The sequence below is a fragment of the Sciurus vulgaris genome (assembly GCF_902686455.1).
Source record: "Sciurus vulgaris genome assembly, chromosome: 8".
Lineage (NCBI taxonomy): Eukaryota > Metazoa > Chordata > Mammalia > Rodentia > Sciuridae > Sciurus > Sciurus vulgaris.
In genome coordinates this window covers 90,128,863-90,147,400 of record NC_136468.1, presented here as the reverse complement: position 1 = coordinate 90,147,400, position 18,538 = coordinate 90,128,863, and the positions used below count along the sequence as shown (strand labels likewise).

The 18,538-nt window shown below is 37.8% G+C and overlaps 1 protein-coding gene across 4 annotated transcripts in view; it reads left to right on the top strand.

Moving 5' to 3' along the window:
• CPVL (carboxypeptidase vitellogenic like) overlaps positions 1 to 18,538 on the top strand; it is a 157,362-nt gene that overhangs the window by 99,456 nt on the left and 39,368 nt on the right. The window lies entirely within an intron of this gene.

The following is an 18,538-nucleotide window of genomic DNA, read 5'->3' as shown; positions in this document are numbered from 1 at the left end:
AAATGAAGCTGCCTATGGCACATGCCAGCTCTCACTCTTTCTTGGGAAGAGAATCTCAGAGCAGAAAAAAACAACTCACCTTGTGTACCTGAGCCAATTCCCTCAGTGTTTGCTGTATAATATGAATCTTGGTGAAGTCAGGGATGCGGACATCAAATGGTTATTTCAAAAGTGCGTTTTTCCTAATAATCCTTTGCATTCACTCTGCTCAGCAGTTTCAGTATCTGCTCTAGCCAAACGCTCTGCTGGACTGTCAGGTGGAAATAACAGAAGAGAAAGGCCCTGTTCTGAGGCCTGTTGAGTCCAGCTCTGTGTTTCCAGGTGGAGATGATCTGCCTGCTCTGCTGCTGGCGGCACCCATGGAAATGAACTCACAGGAAGTGGCCCTGCAGATTCAAGCAGAGGGGGCGTGGCCTTGGTGTCCTCCCCATGAGGGAGGGGGAGAAGTCATCCTGTCTTGTCCCACTGTCTCTTCTCCTGCTCTGATCCCCCAGGGCTGTTGTTTGTCATGGAGATGGTCTATGGGCCCAGCGTACTAATGATAGAACAGACTACCCACGGAGCCTTCCTCTCTTTAACTGACAGAGACAAGGAAAATGTACTTGGGATGAAGATAAAACAGGGCAGCCAGTAGCATGTAAGGTACCTTTGAGTCAGGGGGAAAAAAAAAAATCCATCCTCTCCTCAAAATACTTTATTTTCAACTATCTGACTTTTACCATTTGCTGGCATGAGAAATATACATTTCTACAGTGCTTGTTAGGAATGGTATGCCTCAGGATTGTTCAGTGCACAAGCTGCACGACCGTTCAGGGCATCACTTCAAAAGCATCCTTACTAGAATGTGTTTCAGATCTTGGCAACCCTGGAAGTTCCACTTTTCTGGTCCTGCCCCAAGTACAGAGTTTAACGTGAAATCCTTGTTTAAAATAATCTAAGGTCAATGGCATACAGAGTCTACAAACCCATTATAATCCCACAGAACTTGATGAAATACTTTCTAGGAAAGGAAGTATCTAACTAGATCAAGTCAGCATTGCAACAATTGTGTTTGGTTCTGCTGGGAAATGTAGCAGCCCTTTGTGCTTACCTGCTTCGAGACTTCTCTGAACACCTCCCAAAAGCACTGCTGCCTGTCCTCTTCTCTGAGATCTTCTCCATGGTTATGCTTGGTATGGTCCTGCCATTATGAGCTCTAGCCTGATACCCAGGCTGGCACCAGCTAGGATCAAATGTCCACGATGAGTGAATGAATGAAAGAAAAATTAGTGCTATACTGAAGAATATATCTAACACTCCTGTCCATAATTTATTAGGTATTTATTATTTACAAGTTTATTAAACCAAAAAGAGCTTACTATTTGTGTTTTAAAGGCATGAATGTCTAATATGACATTGAGAAATGCCTTGTGGTTTTGTTGAATGAAAACATTTCCCACGTACATTATTTATTGCCTTGGCTCACTGTATAGATTTAAGTAGAATATGATTCTCTCTCAATCATATGAGGATAGGATGCGTCATATAGCTCAGCTGATGACAAAGACCTTCCTGATGTTGTCTAATGTCATAGATTGTTTGACATTTGATAAAATAGAGCATACTGGTTAGAGTGATCCTACATCTCTGTCCCTGTTGCCCGTGTAACCCAAACCCACTGTCCTGGTCTATTCAGGCTGCTATAACAAAATACCTTAGACGTGGTAATTCATAAACAATAAGAATCTATCACTCACAGTTCTGGAGACTGGGAATTCCGAGGTAAGAGCCCACGGATTTAGCATCTGCTAAGGGCTGTGCTCCGCTTCATAGATGGTGCCATTTGCTGCATCTTTACCAGCTTTTAGAAGAGCAAACAAGCTCCCTTCTGGTCTTTTTTATACAAATATTAATCCCATCCGTGAAGGCTCCACCCTCAGATTTAATCACCCCAAAGTCCCCACATCATTTTGGGTGGACACATTCAGATCATAGCACCTACCATCATGAATTCCACTGAAACCAGAGTATCTTCTACACTTTTCAACTCTGAATTCATTTACAGAAAAAGAGAACAGTTCAATGGTGCAGATAAACCACATTTCCATAAAGAAAGAGAACAAACTATGCAGTTGCTCTAAATGCAGACCCAAAGCGGCTGCTGCCGGAACAGACGGTGTATTCATGGATGCAGCTGGCACAGCCCTGTGGGCAGCGATTATCTTTGGCTTGTCTGCTCTTGATGGTGAACCTCAATGTGTATGTAGTGGAAGCAGAACAACATAGATTGGCTTAAGACATTAGTACCCTTAAAGTGCTATTTATGTAAGACTCAGTTCTAATTTGTCATCCCGAGCTGCGTGCCTGTTTCTATTCATGGGAACACAGAAGTATTTTTCCAGCACTAAAATCATTTTAGCCAATGTGGAGTATCTCCCACAGGACCAGGAATGTTCTCCTGAGCATCTGGTGTGTTTTTGTGTAGTTCCGGTGTAAAGATTAGTTTCTTTGTACACTACATGAAAACATAATTCTCTTCTTGTAATGATGTACAGGAGATGCACACTCCCAATCATTTTCTTTTTAGTGATGTCAGATGTTTGGTAAATGGAAATATTGTATCTGCAGTTTTCAAAATATCTAGAATGAGAAACAATGTGTAGACTACCTGAAGTCTTTTTAAAATTTTTTTAGTTGTGGATGGACACAATACCTTTATTTTATTTATTTATTTTTTGTGGTGCTGACTATCTGACTTTTTCTTTTTTTTTTTTTTTTTGCGGTGCTGGGGATTGAACCCAGGGCCTTGTGCTTGCAAGGCAAGCACTCTACCAACTGAGCTATCTCCCCAGCCTATCTGACTTCTTTATGATTAAATCAGGTCAAAATATTATCAGGACTTTTAAGAGCTAATCTGTACAAGAGCATGGTCTTTGAGAGCATGCCCTCGAGTCACACATTTTGAGTTTGAGGGCTGGTTCCACTGCTCAACTGCTGTGTTTCTTTGGGGGAAGATGCTTAATTCTCTGTAATTTAGCTAAAATGGAATAAAAATAGTATTTATGCATGCATTTTTGTGACATCATTGAGATTATTCTTGTAAAATACTTTTAAAAAGTGCCTGGTGCTTAGGAAGTATTTATAAGTAAAATCTATGACCAAGCATATTCAACAAATTTTAGCAGAAGTAAAAAAAAAAAAATCTAAAAAAATTCATATGTAACCTGCTACATATAAAAGTGATACAAGAAACCCTGGAAAACACAAAAGTGAAAAAAAGCTTGACAGAACTTCCATTTCCTGTCCAGCATGTGAGGAGCATGGACTCGGCCACTCTGTCCTAACAACAGCAAAAAAGCTAAACAAACAAGTTGCCTTAAAATTGAGTAGAAAAACAAGGTCACAGAGCAAACACTGTCCCTCCAGTGGAGAGTCAGACAGGGAAATGTGAAGAGGCACAACTCAGGAGAGTCACCTCCCCAAAACAAGTGCTGAGGTGGGAAACGCAGAGCTCCAGGTGGTCAGTCACCAGAGGCCGAGGTGGAAAGACTGAGAGTCACAAACGCCAGGGAACCCAGTCAGGGGCCTGCGCACTTTTGTGAATTTTATCTCTAAGTGCTGAGCCTGGTTCTCACAGTGGATATTAGAGAAAAGTTCCCTCATGTTTCCCATAGGGTGAGGGGAAAATTAAACATTTTGAAATATACCAGAGCTTTCTGTTCTTAGTGAGACCTGCTCTCAAGAATCTACTAGGCCAGAACCTACCTGCTGGAGTTTTATCAGAGCCTGTATACCCTGGCTCCTTGACTTATGATGGGTTATGTCCCAGAAAACCCATGGTAAATTGAAAACTCAAAAGAATCAAAATACAAAAATATCAGAAGTGCTTTTAATGCAATCTACCAGACATCATAGCTTAGCCTAGGCTACTCCAACCATGTGCAGAACACTTACATTAACCTGCAGTTGGGAAAAATCATACCAAAGCCTCACATTACTAGAGGTCTGTTTATTGCAGTTCTTTTTACCCAGGACATTATGACCACATTTCAGCAAGAAAAATTATAAGGCATACCATACCAAAAGGCAGGAAACAAGGTTCTAAGGGCCTGAACAAGCATCAGAATCAGAATCAGATATGGCAGGAATGTTGAAATTACCAGAACAGGACGTTTTAAATCTATGATTAATACACTAAAATCCTTAATAGAAAATGTAGACAACATGGAAGAACAGATGGATAATGTAAGCAGAGATATGGAAATATTAAGAAGGAATGAAAATTTGTTAGAGATCAAAGATATTGTAACAAAAATGAAGTTGCCTTTGATGAGTTATTAGTAGACTAGATATAGCTGAAGAAAGAAGCACTGAGCTTGAGAAATGACAATAAGGACTTCTAAAACTGAGAGGCAAAAGGGACACCCCACCCCAGAGGAGGGATGGAGGGAAGGAAGAAGGGAGAAGAAAGAGGAGGAGGAGGAGGAGGAGCAGGAGGAGGAGGAGGAGGAATTGTGGGACAACTAAATAAGGGGTAACCTAGTCATAATGGGAATACCAAAAGGAGGATAAAAAGAAAGAAATAGAAGCAGTATTTGAAGCAACAGTGACTGAAACTTTCCCCCAATTTAATGTCAAGACACCAAACTCAGAGGTCCAGAAAGCTTAGAGAAACCCAAGCATAAATGCGAAAACAAACAAACTCCCAAAAACCTAACCAGGCATATCACATGCAAGACTTTCTCAGACAAACAAAAATTGAAGGAATTTGTTACCAGTGAACTTGCCTTGCAAGAAATGTTTAAATAAGTTCTTTAGAGAGACAAAAAACAATATGTTAGAAATTTTGGATCTGCATAAAGAAGGGAAGTGAAGAAGACATGATTGTCTATAGAAATTACAAAAGAATTGATCAGGAAAAAACTTACGAACCTAATAAGCAAATAATTATAATTTAAGATTTCAGGTTATAAGGTTAATATACAAAAGTTGATCACTTTCCTATATATTAGCAAGTGGATATATAAAATGTTCCTATATAAACAAGTGGAATTTGAAATTAAAACATAGTACTATTTACATGGTCACCCCAAATCCAAATAAAATACATACAAAGTCTATATGAAGAAAACTGCAAAACTATTACAAAGGATAACAAAGAACTCAACAGATGATCCAAGATAGGAGAACTGCCAAGATGTCAATTTTCCCCAACATGATCCACAGGTTCAGTGTAATCAATCCGAGTCCAAATCTCTCAGTAAGTTATTTTGTAGATATGGTCAAAGTGATTTCAAAATTTACATGGAGAGGCAAAAGACTCAGAATAACGAATGCAATACTGAAGAAGCACAAAGTTGGAGGACTGACAGTATTCAACTTCAAGACTTTCTATATAACTATTCAAGACAATGTGGTATTGGCAAAAGAATAAAGAGATTGGTTAATGGAGCAGAATAGAAAGCCCCCAAATAGACCCATGTGACTATACACAGCAGGTACTTAACAAATTAGCAAAAGCAATATGATGGAGCAAAGGTAATCTTTTCAACAAATGGTGCTGGAACATGGAGACCATGACATGAAAAAAATAAAGAAAAGAAAAAACAATTTAGGTACAGATCTTACACCCTTCACAAAAAAAAAAAAAAAAAAAAAAAAAAAACTCCAAATGCACCATGGATCTAAATGTAAAACAGAAAACTATAAAACTCCCAGAAGGTAACTTAAGAGAAAACCAAGATGACATTGGGTTTAGCTGTGACTTTTTTTTTTTTTTTTAAATCTGAGACAGGGTCTTGCTAGGTTGCCCAGTCTGACTTGAACTCCTGGGCTGAAGTGATCATCCTACCTCAGCCTCCAGAGTAGATTCGACTACAGGCATGTGCCACTATGTCCAGTTGTAATGGCTTTTTTGGATACAGAACCAAAGGTAAAATTCATGAAATCAATAACTGAGAAGGTGGGCTTTATTAAAATTAATTCCTTTGCTCTATAAGAGACAAGAGAATGAGAAGATAGACCACAGATCCGCAGAAAATAAAAACCACATCTGATAATGTATTATTATCCAAAATATACGAAGGATTTTTATAGCTCAATCCTGTGAAAATGAACAAAAATGGGCAAAAAACCTGGGCAACTCATCAAAGAATATATACTGATGTTAAGTAAATACATGAAAAGATGTTAATAGCATAGGTCATTAGGGTATTGTCAGTTAAAATAACCATGAGATACCACTACCATCCTATTTGAAAGATCAAAACCCAAAACATTGACAACACCAAGTGCTGTCTGGGATGTATACTTACAGGAACTCACATTGTAGTGGGAATACAAAATGGTACTACCACTTCAGAAGACTGTTTGGCAGTTTCTTACAAAACTAAACATACTCTTACATTTATTCCAGCAGTCATGCTTCTTGCATTTACCTAAATGTTTTCTAAACTTATGTCTGGACAAAAACCATTGATGTTTATAAAAGCTCCGTTCACAATTGCTAAAACTTGGAAGTAACCAAGATGTCCTCCAGTGAGTGAATGGGAAATAATACAGACATTGATACAGACAATGGAATTTTATTCAGTGTTAAAAAACTAGTGAGTGATCAAGGCATAAAAGAATGTGAAGGGAAGATAAATGCATATTGTTGAGTATGAGAAGCCAATATGAAAAGGCTACCTACTGCACAATTCCAGCTAGAGGACATTCTTGATAAGGCAAAACTGAAGAGATAGTAAAAGATCAGTGGATGTCAGTAGTTAGGTGGGGGAGGAATGAATGGGAAGAATTTTTAAAGTAGTGAAGATATTCCGTAGGATATTACAATGACAGATACATGTCATTATACATTTATCAAAATACACAGACGATACAACAAGAATGAGCTCTAATGTAAGATATGGATTTGGGGTGATTTAATGAAGTTTCAATGCTGGATTATCAATTGCAATAAATATACCAAAGGAAATAGTGGGGAGACCGAGAGAGAAAGTGAATGGGAATCCTGTAGCTTAGACTTACTTTTGCTCTCAATCTAAAACTGCTTTAACTAAAATTTATGAATGAAAAAACAAAACTTGATTGTCTGCCAAGTGAAAGAGATAGATGCCAGTATAACTCAATTTCTATTTCCAGCAAAAGATTAGACACTCTATAGGACCCCCTCACTGAAGTACAACCAAATCGAGGATAAATTACTACAAATGCAATTGTGATACCTATAACAAAAGAAAAGGAGATCCATAAAAGCCACTAGAAGAACAAAGACATTTCAAAACAGATATAACTAAATACATGATACTTAAGATAGTAGAAAATACGAGGTATAGAATATAAATAACTATATGTGAAATGCTTAAAGACAAAAAGTTGAGTTATGAAATAAACATTAAACAAGAAACTAACGAATATTGTTAGGTCAATTCAGAATAGAATAAATTGGCAGTGAACTAAATCCTATGGAGCAGAAGCAATAAAGCAGGGTGGCCCTGAGGACCAGGTCTCCAGCTCTGCAGTTGGTGATGGTGCTGTGGACTCATGCAAAGTGAGGTTGCTGATTTGAGAGCTGAGCACCAGGCCTGGGAGTAGTGAAGGGGCTAATCTGGTCCTCTGCTTTCTTCTTACAACCAGCAGAAGCAAATATGCAAAATCCAGAGGTGTTTTAGTCTTTCAGGTTTTTCACAACAAAAATTTTTAAAAAATGTAAGTTAGTAATCAAAAATTCCCCAATACCTAAGTAAATAAGCTACCATAACTGAGAATAAACAGAAACACTTAAAAACAGATATGACCAACCATGATACTTAAGATAGCAGAAAATACGAGGTGTAGAATATAAATAACTATATGTGAAATGCTTAAAGACAAAAAGTTGAGTTACAAAATAAACATTAAATAAGAAACTAACAAATATTGTTAGGCCAATTCAGAATAGAATAAATTGGCAGTTAAAAATGAAATTGTCATTGAATTAAAACTCAGTGCTTCTGGGTGTGGTGGCACACACCTGTAATCCCAGCTACTTAGGAGACTGAGGCAGGAGGATTGTGAGTTCAAAGCTAGCCTCAGCAAAAGTGAGGCGCTAAGCAAGTCACTGAGACCCCGTCTCTAAATAAAATACACAATAGGGCTGAAGATGTGGCTGAGTGGTCAAGTGCACCTGAGTTCAATCCCTAGTAACCAGTAATCCCTCCACCCCCCAAAATAAAATTCAATGCATGTAAACAGATTAGACATTGCTGAAGATAAATTTATTGAATCGGGATATAGTTATGAGGAAATTAACCAGAATGGAGCACAGGAAGAAAAGTGATAGAAGGTTTGAAGGGGAAATTAAGGGACATCGGAGAGATAGTATTTAATATCTGTTTAAGCAGAATCACTGAAGGTAAGAATAAAAAGAAAAGCGATTTTTAAGAAACAATGGCTGAAAATTTTCCATATTTGATAATAGTCATTAATCCACAGATACAAGAAGCACAAGCACATGAAACAATAGGAAAGAGGAGAGAAAAAATACTAAGTCGAGTTTAATAAATTGAACAAGACAAAAAGCAAAGAAAAAGGCTATCTTTAAAAGGAGGTCAATTCAACTGATAAAGACAATTTCCTGTCAAGAGTGGCTGGCAGAACAGTTAAGTGTTAACACAGCAATAGAATTGTGATTAGTCAAAGCTACATTTCATGTAAAGAGATGAATAAAAGTATTTTTAGGATTGAACAGTTATTTTGAGTGCATTTAGAATCAACAGTTTTCACTTCTGAGAATATATCTCAGGAAAAAGGAATAATTGCAACTTAATTTTAGGCACATGCCTATATTTTCAGTGACTTGGGAGGCTGAGGCAGGAGAATCGCAAGTTCAAAGCCAGCCTCAGCAAAAGTGAGGTGCTAAGCAACTCAGTGAGACTCTGTCTCTAAATAAAATACAAAATAGGACTGGGGATGTGGCTTAGTGGTCGAGTGCCCCTGAGTTCAATCCCCAGTACCTGCCCCCTCCCCCCAAAAATAACATGCCAATTGAGAGCCCAGGAATTTAAGCTAAAGTAAAGAAAGTTTCTTGAGGGTTTATGAAGAGATTAATAAGTTGATTAACTTCAGATTGCAATATGATTAGGTATTAATTAATACCTAAATGTGATGGTTACACTCTAGAAGAATTGAAATAGATGGTGCAACTCTGAGCTTGATGGAAGATATGGAGCAAAAAATGTAAACCATAAAATCATGTCACAAGTAGACAGTACAAGGTAAGATGGTGGAAGCTTTGTACAGTAACTATAAATAGACTAAATGTTAGAGATTAGATTTTTAAAACTACATGAAGATTTTAAGATCTCTGCATAAAATATAAATATATTGAAACATTGAAAGTAAAAGATTAGACCAAAAACATTTTTTTTGGTACCAGAGATTTAACCTAGGGGCACTTAACCACTGAGCCACATCTCAACCCTTTTTAAAATAATTTTAATTTGAGACAGGATCTCACTAAGTAAGTTCCTAAGGCCTCACTAAGTTGCTGAGATTGTGTTTGAACTTGCAATCCTCCTGCCACAGCCTCCCAAGCTGCTGAGATTACAAGTGTGCACCACTACATCCAGCACCCACAATATTTAAAGTTAAAAACTGAATAACTCTATTAATATCAATACAAGCTTTATGACAAAAATGAAGAATTCATCTCCTTAGGCAATAGAAAAATTCTAAACTGATGTACATTTTAATAGTTTCAAAATATATAGAGAAAAATAAATGAGTAGGTATTTAATATATAGAGAAAAATAAATGTCATACTGAATAAGTCAGGTACTCCCTTTAATTATTAATAAACCAAGCATATAAAATAAGAGAGATAGGAAAGATTTGTGCAATATAATTAATCAACTTGGTTTATTGAATGTTTATACATCTCTGAGCAGTGTAATTAGCAAACCTCAAATAGTTTAAAGAATTTGGATCTTTCATGCTGTATTTTCTGATAATATGCAATTAGCTTAGAAATCAATAAAAATGTAAAAGCATCAAAAAGTACCAATAAAAAAATGTAGATCTGTTTAACTCAGATCAAAACCAAAACATGGTAGAAAAGGGAAGAATGCTACGTATACAGCAGTTATTTTAAAAGGTAATACATGGACACTATGCCAACAAATAGATAAAAGGGACAGAATTCTCCAAAACATGATTTACAACTTGTGATTCAAGCAATCAAAAAAGGCAATCAAAAGCTTTAATGGTTCTTAACCACTGAATAAATTGAATCGATAACCAACATTTCTACCACAAAGAAAGCATCATACCAAAATGGTTATATATGAAATTCTGCCCAACATTTCAAAAATATATTATTCCAATCTTATACAGACTTTTGTACCAAGAATAAGGCAGGGCGGACCTCAGACTTTTCAGGAGGAGTCTGTTACATTATTACCAAAAGCAGATAAGAAAGTTAGGGAAAAGAAAACCATAGAATAATCTCCTTTATAAACATGTATGTAAAAATCCTAAACAGATTATTTAAAAACACCAATCCACAAGTGACTAAAAAAAGATCAAGCTGATCCCATACATGCAAAAATATTTTCCAGTTAGAAAATCCATCATGTAATTCACCACACTAAAAATATTAAAAGAGAGAAAAAATTTATTTTGACAGATGCAAAAACATGGATTTGATAAAATTTGTTCCCCTTTAGGATAAACATTTCAGCAAATTAGAACTATCTGTATTAGTTTCCTATAGTTGCTAAAACAAATTACTAAAGAGTTGGAATATTTGCTTTTATTTTTTGCACTATGGGGGTCTTGTTAAGGAAGTCTGGTCATAAGCCAACATGATGAAGATTCCAGCCTAGTTTGTCTTCTATTTGATGAAGAGTCTCAGATCCAATTCTTAGATCCTTGATCCATTTTGAGTTGAGTTTTGTATAGGGTGAGAGATAGGGGTTTAATTTCATTTTACTGCATATGGATTTTCAGTTTTGCCAGCACCATTTGTTGAAGAGGCTATTTTTATCCCATTGTATGTTTTTGGCAGCTTTGTCTAGTATGAGATTTCTGTACTTATGTGGGTTTACCTCTGTGTCTTCTATCCTGTACCATTGGTCTACCTGTCTGTTTTGATGCCAATACCATGCGATTTTTGTTGCTATTGCTCTATAATAGAGTTTAAGGCCTGGTATTATGATACCTCCTGCCTTACTCTTCCTACCCAGGATTGCTTTGGCTATTCTGGGTCTTTTGTTCTTCCAGATGAATTTCATGATTGCTTTCTCTATTTCTATGAGGAATGTCATTGGGATTTTAATTGGTATTCCATTAAATCTGCCTTTGGAGGTATGGCCACTTTGATAATATTAATTCTGTCTATCCAAGAACATGGGAGATCTTTCCATCTTCTAAGGTTTTCTTTAATTTCATTCTTTAGTGTTCTGTAGTTTTAATTGTAGAGCTCTTTCACCTCTTTTGTTAGATTGATTCCCAAGTACTTTACTTATTTATTTTTTTTTTGAGGCTATTGCGAATGGAGTAGTTTTCCTAATTTCTCTTTCAGAGGATTCATCACTTACGAATAGAAATGCATTAGATTTATGTGTGTTGATTTAATATCCTACTATTTTGCTGAATTCATTTATTAGTTCTAGAAGTTTTCTGGTAGAGTTTTTTGGACCCTCTAAATTAGACCCTGTCTAATTGCTCTAGCTAGTCTTTCAAGTATGATGTTGAATAAAGAAACTGTGGTATATATACACAATGGCATATTACTCAACCATAAAGAAGAATAAAATTATGGCATTTGCTGGCAAATGGATGGAGTTGGAGAATATCATGTTAAGTGAAATAAGCCAAGCCCAAAACACCAAAGGCCAAATGTTTTCTCTGATAAGTGGTTGCTGATACACAATGTGGGGAGTGATGTGGGGGCAAGAGAAGAATGGAGAAACTTTGGATTGTGTAGAGGGAATGGGGTGGGAGGGGTGGGAGAAGGAAAGCTAGTGGACTGAGACAGACATCATTACCCTATGTACATGTATGATTACACAAATGGTGTGAATCTACATTGTGTACAACCATAGATGAAAAGTTGTACCCTTTTTGTGTACAATGAATCAAAATGCAATCTATAACAATGAAAATAAAAATAAATTGAAAAAAAAAAGAGTTGGGATAAACAGAAATATTTTTCACTCACAAATGTGGAGGTAAGAAATCCAGAATCAATTTTGCTCAGCTGAAATCAAGATGTTGAAAGGACCAGTCTCCTCCTGGGGCTCCATTCCTTGGTATTTGCTCCATTCCTTAGTGTCCATTGATTGTTGGCATTCCTTGGCTTGTGACCATGTCATTCCACTCTGCCCCTTTGGTCATATTATCTTCTCTTCTTTTAGGGTGTACCTCCCTTTTATAAGGATACATGTGATTGCGGTTTAGGGCCCTCCTAGATAATCCAGGGTAATATATCACCTCCAAATCCTGAATGTAATCACACCTTAAAAGTCTTTTATTTTGTTCTATTTTGCCATATAAGGTAACATTCACGTGTTCCAGGGATTAGGCAGGGACACTCAGCCTACCAAAATATGGGACTTCCTTGATCTGATAAAAGTCTACCAAAAACATATAAGATGCTTTCTGCTATTTTACAAAACGTGATACATATTCCCTTTAAAATCAGAGTTCATAATGATATAAACAAAAAAAGAATCACTGGGGAAGGTTCTAATTAATAAATGTACAAGGAATAATGGAATAGAAAGCCATTATTTGACAAAAAGTTATGGGAAGAATCCTCAGTGGATGCTAAAATAAGTGAATGAAAGTTCAATGAGAAAATCTATTTACATCATTTCAAAGTATTCCTCTACAAAATACTTATTATGAATGGAAAGAATAACTTCACGGTGGAGAAACCTGGCACACTTGAAACAAAGTTAGCCTTCCCAGTACTGCTACAAATCAACATGGCGCTCTATAGGAGGAAGGAGGCATCACTGCTAATGTGGCGTGTATCAGCACTTCATTCCTTCTTATTGCCGAATAATATTTCTTTGTATGGCCATACTACATTTTATTCATCCATTCGTCTGTTGAAAGGCACTTAGCTTGCTTCCACTGTTCAGCTATTATGAATTATGTTGCTATGAACATTTATGGACAAGATTTTTTCCAAACATTTGTTTTCAGATACATTGGGGTGCAATTACTGGGTCACATGTTAGCTTTATAGTTAACATTTCGAAGAACTGCTACACTGTTTTCCAAGTTGGCTCCACCGTTTTACAGCTCCACCAACAGTGGATGAGTTTGCACTTTGAACCCTCGTTTTTGTCTGATCTCTTGATTACAGCTCTCTCTGGAGTGGGGAAGTGCCATCCTGCTGAGTTTTGACTTGCACTCCCCTAATGACTAATGGTGTTGTGCATCATTCCACTGTTCATTTTTATATCTTGGGAGAAATGTCTGCCCAATCCTTTGCCCCTTTATTAATTGAGTTATTTGTCTTTTAACTCTTGAGTTGTGTCTGCTTGCTTCAAATTCAAGTCCCTCATCAGAGACGTGATTTGCAGATGTTTCCCCTTTTTCTGGGTTGTCTTTTCATTTTCAGATGGTGTCCATCAAGGCCCAAAAGTTTTTAGTTTTGATCAAATCCTACTTGTCTATGTTTTCATTCATTGCTTATGCTTCTGGTGTCACATTTAAGAAACCAGGGCCAAACCCCAGGTGACAAAGATTTAGTTCTCCTAGGACTTTTATAGTTTTAGTTCTCAGTTTTCATCAGTGAAAACTAATAAACTATCGCTAGATGCAACAACACGAAGATTCTTAGACACATAGTATGGAGTGAACAAAGTAGGTCCCCAAAGAATACAAGTACAGTAGGCCCAGAAACAAGTGCATGCATAATATATCATTGTGAGGTGCATATGTTTGTGTTAAGACTAAACTCCAAGGCAGTGGTCACCTCTGTGGGGCAGTCACCATGGGACAGGGAAGAAATGCACTGGGTGGATTCAGTGCTGTTGGTAGCACGCCGTTCTTAAGGTGGTGGTGCATTTGTGGTGTTGCTTATTTTTGTGCTTCCAAATTTACAGATATGCTGCAATATATTTTTTGTCCTGCATCAAATAGATACACTAAAAACTTAAAGGAGGCAAGTTATGATCATCTGCAGAGATTTCACAGGCCTCCTGTGAGGACGTGGACTGCTTATTGTAGGCAATGCCCTGAGCATCTCTCAACATCCTCCAAGAATTGTGAGCTTGGGGACATGGGTGGAGATGAGCTGCTCTCACAGATCCTGCCACTTTTCCTCACTGATAGAAAATAATGACATCATCCCCAATAGAAGATGACTCAAATAATCTTTTGAACCTGGCTCTGCATGCCCACATGATAGACCTGGCCCATGAGATACTCTTACATCTCCTTGATGGTTGGTTTAGAGGGCTTTGGTATCAGAAATCAAACTCCTTGGAACTTAATGTCTCCCTTTTATTTTCTAATCTGTAAAATTCTATATTTCTTAAGCATACGTATTTTAAGGGCATCTGTCTTACCTGTCTTGTTCACCACTCTTTAACCATGGCCTAGCACAGAATCTGGCACATTGTAGACACTCAATAATCTTTACTAAATGGAAGAATTGGCCTTGTAATAATTCCCCCGACAGAGAATAGATGTTGCTTAGTATAGTTTCCTTCCTTTTGCTTCCCTTTTCCTGAAAATGCACTTCCACCTCAGCTGTGGTCCTCATGGCTTCTTGTGCATTAGAAGCACCTAGGGAGCTTGAAAAACATAATCAGGGTCCCCTCCATCAAAGGTGCTGATTGAGTTGCCAGGGAGAGCAAGTAGCTTGTAGCAGAGTACAGTGAATTTGGAAGGAAAGAAAGAATGGAGGGGAGGAGGATAAGAAAGGACAAAGTTAACAGAAATAAATAAAATGCCTATTTATACAATAAGCTGTCTTTGCAATAAACATATTATAAAAAGTGCAAATTATTTGCTTCCTTAATTACCATTGCTTATATTGTCCATATTATGTTCCTTCCTCTTCTTATCAGAATCTAAAACAAAATCAAATGTAAATACACTCTCATGTTGTTTTTAAGATGTATCCTGACTTTTAAAGTGGTGAAATGTAACGGGTAGAGTGAGTGGCTTTAGAATCTTGAAAACACCGTCCATACTCCATAAGAAGTATTGGCTTTGACACTTCTCTTTGTAGAGGCCCTCTGGTCCCTTAGTCCTTTGTGATAAAGGAGTTTCATTTTTCTTTTCTTTTTTTAAAGATGCAGAAAGTGTTCAACTTCCTTTTTTCCGATCATAGTTCTTGCCTTCCTAAAAAGTATATGGACTGTATTTTCAAAGACTATGTGTACATGATTCTGTGTATGTGTGTTTGTGTGTTATTTCCTGTGTGTAACCATTATTTCAACAAATAAGAGCTATGGCTCTATATCAAAAGGTCATTTAGACTCCAAGGCATGCAGTGCCCTTGGATTTGATGTCACTCCTATTGCAAAGTTGTCTGGAGGGTACTATCACCAAATGCTAACTCTTAGGAACACATGCTTGTACTTTCAAAGGTTCAGTGGCCCTGGGATAGGGCTCCATATGCTGTGTTTAAAAGTTCATCTAGTCAGGAAATTGTAAATATAAAGTTACATTTCCCTGTCACTTATCATTCTACAGCTCATTAAATTCCACCTAATTGCATCTTCAGAATTCAGGATCTTAATGTTCCTCGGCTTCACTACCAGACTGAAATCTTAACACCCAGGTCATTAGAGTTTTATTTACTTAGCCAAGGCTATCAAAAGATCTTCGTTTAGGAATGGGCACTTCTTGATTAATGGGCATGCCTTAGAAGTTTGAAAGGCAGATATTTCTAGTAATTTCATCTCATTTTAGCAGTCATTCTAATTGCTTGTGGCATTTTCCTTAAGAACATCTTCCGATGGTAAAATGTTAATGTACCAGTGGCCAAGAAACCAGATTTGATAAATGCCTAGCATTCTAAGAGTAATTTAACACTTAAATGAGCCTAATTCTTCAATGCTAGTTGGAGCTGCACTTCTCCTCAGCCCCATGGAGGAGTCTGACTTTACTGACCCTGAACTTTTGCTTACACTTTTCCTCCAGGCCCTGTGAAGACTGTGGGGGCAATGTCAGTATTGTTCCATGGGAACTTCTGGGAGGAGAAAGTAGCGGCCAGTGAAGCATGGCTGAGGACAGGGAACTCATCCTGGGACATTTGTTTTATATAATTTTAACCTGTTGATAAGTAGCTGCCACTTTACAAGCAAATAAAAATAGTGTACATTTGAAAACCAGTTTATACTACAGAGTTCCTTATGAGTTCTTATTTCTGTTTTGTTCTAATCCAGGTGCAACAGTAGTGTTAATTTATTTTTTTTTATGAAGCATACTTCTTCTAGGCTTTAAATTTCTAAAACATCTTTAAGCATTTTAATGAATAAAGGAAAAAGGAAATGTCACCACACTGTAGTCTGTACTCAGCCTTTTATCATCGTGTCATAGTATAACTGGAGCAGATGCAGAAAGAATACATGGACATTCTGAAGGTCTGGACTACTGGGAATCGGTGGTCTCAAGGCAGTGTGGGCTGCCCACCATCATCCACTGGAGGGGGGAAGGATAAAGGAAAATTTTAGTTTTTAATTTTTTTTAAAAAAGGAAATAATAAACTTTACTTATGTTAAATATGTATTGGGCCTGGGATGCTGATATAGTCTATTTATTTTAGAGGGTCACATGTGAGATGAGACAGTAAGAAGGCAAAGTCAGGTCTTGCCCCCCATCCCCAAGTCATTGTCACCACCATTTAAAACCATTTGCCCCTTAGTCTGACTCCAAGTCCAGTGCTCTTTTCATTACAGTTTCCCCTTCTTCCATCTGAGAACGAATGACTTAATTCAGTGGCAGTTGCTCTGGTCTATGAGTCAAAAAGAGAAAACAGCATTCCATACTCAATTGCCTAAGGGATCCACAGTTGCGACTTCTAGGCTCTTCCGAGTATTTCATCTTTGAATATGACTGGGCTATAATGTAGAAGTTGTCCAACCACCCCCCTTTCATGAGTTGATTGTGCCATTTGCTTATTGCTATTAATATTATTGCTGTTGTTGTTATGAGTACTGCTTCCACATCCTGTCTTTGGGGAGCAGTCAACACAACTGCACAGGATTCCTGAGTGACACAGAACAAAAGCTGGAAGCATCAATGAAACATTCAGAAAGAGTTCTAGGTAGGTGTCCCTCACCTCTGTCTTAATTTCCCTGCCCCTTGCCCCCAGTACTCTTGTCATTGAGTATTCAGTCTGTTTCTGCGGACTCCTGAGAGTCCCGGTATTTGTGACAGTGATTTACACCATCCATTTGAGCCTATTTGACATTCACTGGAAAGAAACTGGGAAAGAATGTTTTATTCTCCAAACAGGGGGAAGTTGTTTTTGGGAAAAAAGAAAAAGAAAAAAGAAAAAACACCAAAAAACCTAATTGCAAGTTAATGGGGAAACTTTGATAAATAGAGCCTTTGAGAGAACGGGGCAGAAAATCACACCTAACCTGATACCAGATTTTTCTGTGTAGATAAAAGCTTAAAGAGCACAGCAGCAGTTAGACATCTCTCTCTTTTTAATTTGGTGAGGAAACGTAAGCTTTGCAACTGGGCACCTGCCTTCTTTTATGAAATTGACCTGACTGGAAACCTTTCATTAACTCTCTACCCACCTATGTGGGGGTCTGGAGGTTGATAACTCCAGATGGGAATTAGACACCTGGGCTTAGCTTTATCTAGCTCTTTCAGTGAATGCCTCTGTGCTGTCCCTCTTGGTGCTCTTGTTAGAGGAAGACAAAGTAATCTTCATGCACAGACAACTAGCATTTTCTCAAGCTGGAAAACAAATACATTATGGGAAAAGGGAATGCCCTGGGCCAGATCTACAGTGAACTGAATGTACCCTGCTGAAGGCATTGCTCACTGAGCAATCCAGGCCTCGTCTTCCACTGTCCCTATTCCTTTTGAGAGCTTCTACATGCATGCTTTTGCAAGTTGTTTAGCGGTTCTCCTGCAGCAAGGCCCCCTGCTCTTTGCTAGAGCTTAAGGTAACTCTAGTTGGGAAGAGGCATCTCAACAATACTGCATCAATGCCATTATTCCTGCCTGCCCCCAATAATCGCTGGTGAATTCACTCAATTTCTAGCATTGCTCTCATATTTTGAACTTGAGGAATGGTAATAGTGATGTAAGAGCAGGGAACTGGCAGGGGGAGTTGCTGGCAAGGGGCAGAGAAGGGGCACGTCTCATAGCTCCTGGCTACTCCCCTGTAATGAAAGATGCTACAGGAGTAGCTCCTTCTCCTCTATAATGACATGTTTTCTAGTTGCATTAATCCAGCTGCAAGACCTACAGACTGCTCTGCTGAGTGACTCTCCTTAAAAGTTACCTCTCTCTTTTGGCCACTGTTGAAGAGAGACTGATTCTTTCTAGGATATACCAAATCCAAGGTATACCAGTGCTGTCCAAC